The sequence below is a fragment of the Camelus dromedarius genome, chromosome 6, assembly GCF_036321535.1.
Source record: "Camelus dromedarius isolate mCamDro1 chromosome 6, mCamDro1.pat, whole genome shotgun sequence".
NCBI classification, from domain to species: Eukaryota; Metazoa; Chordata; class Mammalia; order Artiodactyla; family Camelidae; genus Camelus; species Camelus dromedarius.
Window position 1 is genome coordinate 43,495,572 of NC_087441.1, and position 6,594 is coordinate 43,502,165.

Below are 6,594 nucleotides of genomic sequence, written 5' to 3' on the forward strand. Positions count from 1 at the left end.
GGACATCTGCTACCATCTTTATCTTTGTTCCTCTGTAGGTAATGTATCTTTTTTGTTTCCCATTGGCTGTTTTTAAGATCTTTTTTTTTAATCGCTGATGTTAAGCAATTTGATGTTTCTTCTTGTTTCTTGTGTTTGGGGTTTACTGAAATTCTTGGTACAGTGAGATTTTAGTTTTCATGAAATTTGGGAAACTTCCAGCCAGTCTCCCTTCAAATATTTTTGCCCTTGAGGAACTCCAGTCACATGTGTATTTGGCCTCTTGAAGCTGTTCTATGCCTTACTGATGCTGTCCCTTTTTCTAGCCCCCCCCCCCCTTTTTTTTTTGGATAGTTTCTATCCCTGTCTTCAAAATTCAATCATCTGAATTATGTCTAGGTCCACTTTGATTGACTTTTCTTGTAAGACCCTCTAGGACACCTTAAGGATTTTGGCTTGAAAAGGAGTGAAATGGGGAACTACTGGAAGATTTTGAGCAGAGGGTCTTACACTTTTCATTCCTTCTCACTATGTCTTGCACTTCTGGTTCAGTAAATATTTGTGGATTGATTTCAGTGGGAGCCATGTGTGAAAATGCTGACTTAAAATTAGTGATGTAATTAATTCTGACAGCAAGCTTTTGACAGCAAGACTCACTTTATTGAATCTCTGAGTTGTACACTTGAAACTAATATTGAAAATCAACCATACTTCAATTAAAATAACAATTAAAAAAGACTGTCCTACAATTGTAGTTATTTGAAACAGGATGATGTACTTTTCAGTTGAAACTTTGTTCTTCTAGACTCATTTCACATGTATCTTAATAACATGTTTTATTATGTCTAATAAAATCTAGGGGGGCATGTAGCTCAATGGCAGAGTACATGCTTAGCATGCATGAGGTCCTGAGTTCAATCCCCAGTACCCCCATTAATAAATAAACCTAATTACCCCCTCAAAAAAAATCTTCTAAAAATTACCCCAAATTATTGTCTTAATATAGAGTTCATCTCCTCAGGAAAGGTAGTACCAGCACACGAATATTTTTCAAATCAACAACCTCTTGAACAAGTGAGCTGTGTTGTGGGGGTCACATCTGCCCCCAGACGCGTTTGGATCCCTGTTTTATCAAGGTCCTGACTTCCACAAAGATGGGAAAACGACCCTCATGCCATATCTCCCCTCCCCTGTTCCCCAGTTTCTAAAGTAAAGCTCTATTAGAGCTGCTAAATGTCTGCTTACTCACATCAGCCCCAAAATGCTACCAGTTTGCAACCAGATAAGTACAGAAACCGAGGGCGAGCATTTAAGCTTGGGTAATATTTGACAGAGTAATTTTTTTAAAAATCAGGCTGTATCTTTTAAAAAAATTCATTTTCATAGTAATCGACTTACTGCCATTTAGTTTACAGTCTGTGACAGACTGGAAATAAAAACTGGCCCTTCGTGTCAAAATTTAAGAAACACTGTCTAGATGATCCTTTAGCCCAGATCTCTTCAGAAAAAGGCCCAGTGATTTCCTCATCAATCCAGTCTTGTCTTTTTGACTGTGAATGCCATTGGCCTCAGTCTCTGAACCTACCTGGTCTCATGGTGACCTTGCCTCCGTTCTATTTCCGCCTCAGGGCCGAAGTGCAGTATACTCAGCTCAACATGCCTCCACAGGCCTGTGCCTGCCCAGCAGAGGCTGTCTTCTAAATTCTCACTACTGTCCCTGCATGGTTTAGATTATGGGAGGTGGCTCAGGGAATCGGTGAGCAACAGCAGAACACTTTTCTGTTAGATACTCTTACTACTCAAATAGTTCATGTACGTTGTAGAAATATATAAGGAGGGGGAAGGTATAGCTCAAATGGTAGAGCACACACCTAGCATGCACAAGGCCCTCGGTTTAAGCCTCAGGACTGCCTCCATAAACTAAATAAATAAACAAACCTAATCACACCCCCCCCAAAAACCTAAAAAAAAAGTCACCTAGAAGATGATTTTAAAAAACCCGATATTAAAATATATATATAAGGGGAGGGTGTGGCTCAGTGGTAGAGCGCATGCCTAGTATGCAAGAGGTCCTGGGTTCAATTAAAAAATAAGTAAGCCTAATTACTCCCCCCCCGAAAAATAAAATATATATATAAGGAAAAACACCCATAATTCCATCACCTACAGGACACAGTTGAACTTGTACCTATTATTACATGCTTTTGTGCATATCTATAAATGCCTATTGTATGTATGCATTAGAAACAAGTTGATCATTTACTATTGTTGCGTAACTTGCTTTTCTCCCTTGACATGTTATAGACCCTAAAGACCCACAAGTCTGTGGTACGCACGTTAAGTGTTTCTTTTAGTAGTAATAAAGAAGTCTGTTGAAAAGGTGGTTCTTTATGAAAGTGCCCATAACCTCACAATCCCAATATAGCAAATTTGGGTTTCTTTTTCCACCCTTTGGCTCGTTAAACTCAACATATCCAAAAGCAGACCTGCTATCTCCTATCCCCACCCTCCTCCCTCTCTTGAGTTGTCAGAGCCAAACCAGAAAACCAGACCTTTTACTTTAGTGTCTCTTATCATTTTGTTTCTGACTTCTGTTAGTTATAACATTTATCTTGCCTCTTGCAGGAGTATAACTGGTCTCCTGATATCTAGCCGAACTTTCTGCAGTCCATTTTGAAGCTCCCGCTAGGATTCTTTTTTGCCCTTTAAATTTACCTGCAAATTAAGTTTCTTGAAGAAATTATGCAGAAATGTTATTACACAGAAATCTTTAGCTGGGAACAGTTTCTAGAGAGTCAGCAGTGAGCCGCTATAGCCAGTACTCCCAAGCAAGAGGATCTATGCGTCTATCCTTGGGGGCAGGGGCTGAGGGGGAAACACAATCCAAATGTAGCACCAAAAATATCTACTGGCCATCCTCGCACCATCTTAACCACTTTTCCTCCTCCCTCCACACTCAGCAACTCCACCTAAAGGGAGATCTCACTATTTCTAGAGCAAGCAATTAGCACCTTGATCTCTGAAAAAAAAAGATCTGCTGAGAACACTACAGCATTGCTAGTAAGTGTATTCCCACAGCTATTAGCTCAAAGGCTTCTTCCATTAACCCTTTCCCAACCTTCCTAGGCAACAGACTCCCCGGTGCTCTTGCAGCACTTGTCTCTATCAGATCACTGTTTACACATCTACTTCCTTTACTAGGAGATCCTAGGAGGGAGGGGCAAGTGATTGTCTTATTTTTATATTCTAGCATCTAATTCATATTCAGTATTTTTAACTGACTAAACATTCATGTAGTTTTACCTAGTTAGTATAGTGAACACATTTTCTTTACAATCTTAATGTACATCATGACCAGACCAACTAACTGGCATCCTAATTTTTGACATCTCGCTTGTTTCTACAAGTGACTTTGTAGATAGCTATCTGTCTACCTATTTCAAGTTAAAAGTGCATTGCCAGGTGCCAGGTATCTTCCCTAGGAACTATTTTCCAGGCTACTGTCATTCAATTGGTGTATATTTCCATAAAAGCTGCACCAGGATTAATTTCATTAATTCTCCTTATTTTGCAGGCTTTGACTCCCTGAAAATTAATGAAGGCTGGTTGGGGAAAATGTGAGTGGGAAATACCTTGAGCCTGCTTGAAGCACCAGGTGAAGGACATCAAAGAGCTAAAACTGAAGTCAAAAGAAGCAAATGCCCTATCGAGGATGGGGAATTAATTCCTGAATTGTAAGTGAAGTAGATGAAGTAACACAATTCCCAGGACTTAGGTAGGTGTAAAAGGGACTTATTTGGAGAAGGTTTAGCTGAGAGATTGCACAGTAGTTAAGAAAATGAGCCAGAGTTTGAATCCAGACTCATTTCTACTTGTGCAACCTTGGGCAAAGTTACTTTAAACAGGACAGTGTTTTGGGAGTCTGTTTCAGTCCTAGGTTTTCATTAACCAAACCCCCCAAGGACAGGAAAAGTATCTTAATAGAGTAAGAGAGACAAACCATATGGTCATTTCAGTATTTCAATGGATGCAAAATAAAGTGGGGGGAACTGCAAAAATTCAACATGCATTAATAAGAAAAACACAGAAAACTATAAACCAAAGTAGTCTATGTAAAAGGTACCCATCTAGGCATCCACATAAAACCAACAGCAAACATTCCTCATGGAATACTGAATTCCTGAATTTCTTTCTTCCTAAAATTAGGACAAGGCATATGCCCTCAAGAGAGGACCAAGAGAAACCTGAGGCAAGGAAAGCCCCTAGGGAGCAAAATGCAAAGGATGCCCACTTCACCACCCTGAGAGCACCTCCTTGAATTTTGCTCCCTAGGGGTCTTCCTAACCTCACCTTAATCATAGCCTGCTCTTACCGCATATACACAACATGTATTTGAGTCCTAACCAAAGTAATAATAATAAAAAAATTTTAAACCCAGTGAGCTTAGCAAGGTCTTGTGATACAAAAAACCAAAAAACAAACTTAAAAGAAATGGTGTATCTATAAATTAGCAATTGGAAACAAATTGATCCTATTGACAGTTTTTAATGTCAAGAAACCTAAAATAGCTATAAATTAATCAAAAGCACAAAACATTACACAAAACATTGATGAGAAAAATTAGAGGTGACAAATGGACAACTCAATCCTAATTATGTCCATCAGGCTTTTAGAAAATAAAAGTTGACATGTTTATTTTAATATTTACACAGAAATACAAAGTACATGAAATTGTCAAAGCAATAAGCAGACCTACACTTACATGGTCAACCAAATATTTTAAAAAAGCATCAAATTAAATGGAAATAGCACAAAAGGTGCTGGATTAACTATATGATCATATGGATAAAAATGAACCTCAATCCCTACCTCATACCATAGAAAAATTTGACCACAGATGTAAAAGCCAAAAATTAGAAAAGCTTTTACAACAAAACAATACCACCATCACAATGTGGAGAAAGGCAGATTTATTGAGAAAGAAAAGATAAGATCCATTTAAAAAGTGATAAATTAAGGCTGTTAAAATTAAGAATTTCTACCCACCAAGACACTATTAGGAAAATGAAGAGGCAAAGACCAACTAGGAGAAAATATTTACAAAATACTAGACGAAGAAATCATATCAAAAATAGTCATATCTCCTTAATAAAAAGAGCCAACCTAATTTTATAATGTACAAAAATTTATTCCCATTCAAAGAATATACTAATGGCCAATAGACATGAGAGCATGTTCCTTACGCAGAGAAACACAGATAAATAAGATACTACTACATACCCAGAAGCCACAACAAAAATACTTTTATGCAAATATTTATAGCAGCTTTATTCAATTTTCCAAAACTGGAAACTAACAAAATTTTCATTAATAGGTGAATGGCTAAGCAAATTGTGGTACATTCATACAGTGGAATACTACTCAGCAATAAAAAGAAATCCATGGCTCAATGTCTCAAAATTTTATACTAATGAAAGCATTATGTGATTCAATTTAGTTTCAGAGTGGAGAGGGGGAATCCTAGTCGTGAAAAAATTTGGAGAGTAATTAACTTGAGAGTGGGATAGTGCTTAGTTGCTTAGGTAGGGATATAAGGGAACCTTCTTTTGTCCTGATATGGCTGTGGGCTAAAAATACCCATTTTTCAGAGTTTCAAGTTGTAGTGAAGATTTGTGTGTTTCAATCTTTACCTAATGTGTGTGTGTTTGTGTGTAGCAAACAGATGGATGCACCAAAGTAGACTTGAGGACTGTTGAAGCTAGAGTATGAAGGTTCAATATACTATTTTGTTTATATGCTTGAAAAGTCTCTAATTAAAATGTTTAAATTACAAATCTCAATTTTCTGGGTTCCTAGATCACATTTCCAACAACTTAACGGACATCCCTTAAAATTACCAGCGGTTTTCTATGACCCTGCCCCAAGTTCATCCTAGGTTTCTGGTTTGAGCGCCCAGGAAAATGGTGGACTGCAGAAAGTAGTTTGAAGAGAGTTCAGTATTGGGGTAAGAATTGACACTTGTCATCTTGTAAAGGACTAACAAAAGCACACTTTAAGGGGCAAAGGAGAGTGGGAAGAAAACTAGAAAAGTATAACAAACTGATGGAAAAGTGTTAAGAAAGAAGTAATTAACGGTAGAGTTGCCTGCAGGTAACTCAAGAGTCTCTGAGGTAGGAATGGGTGGATGGAATCCAAAAGACCAATACTTCTGCTATGAAAAAGAGAAAAGTAGGTGAGAATATAAAGTTTGAAGGTGGGGAGCCAGGAAATGGTGAGTTATTTGGCTAGGACAATAAAAACAAAGTCCTTTATCTTTCAAAGTGATATCACATTTACCACTGAATCTGAATCTGATCAGTTAACACAATGACTGCTCACTGGTGTCTGCCAAACTCACTTACCTGTTCTTGTAAAAGAATCTGGTGTTGTAGGTATTGCACACATCTGTAATATCTTGCTTTTCTAGGATCAACTCTTCTTTATTCAGATTTGATAATATTCTGACTAAGCTTATTCTGAGAAAGCTTATAGTAGATATTAAAGAACTGAAATTTTGCTAAATGATCATGAGATATGTACCTGCATGGCAAAATGATCAAACTTCATCCCCACCCC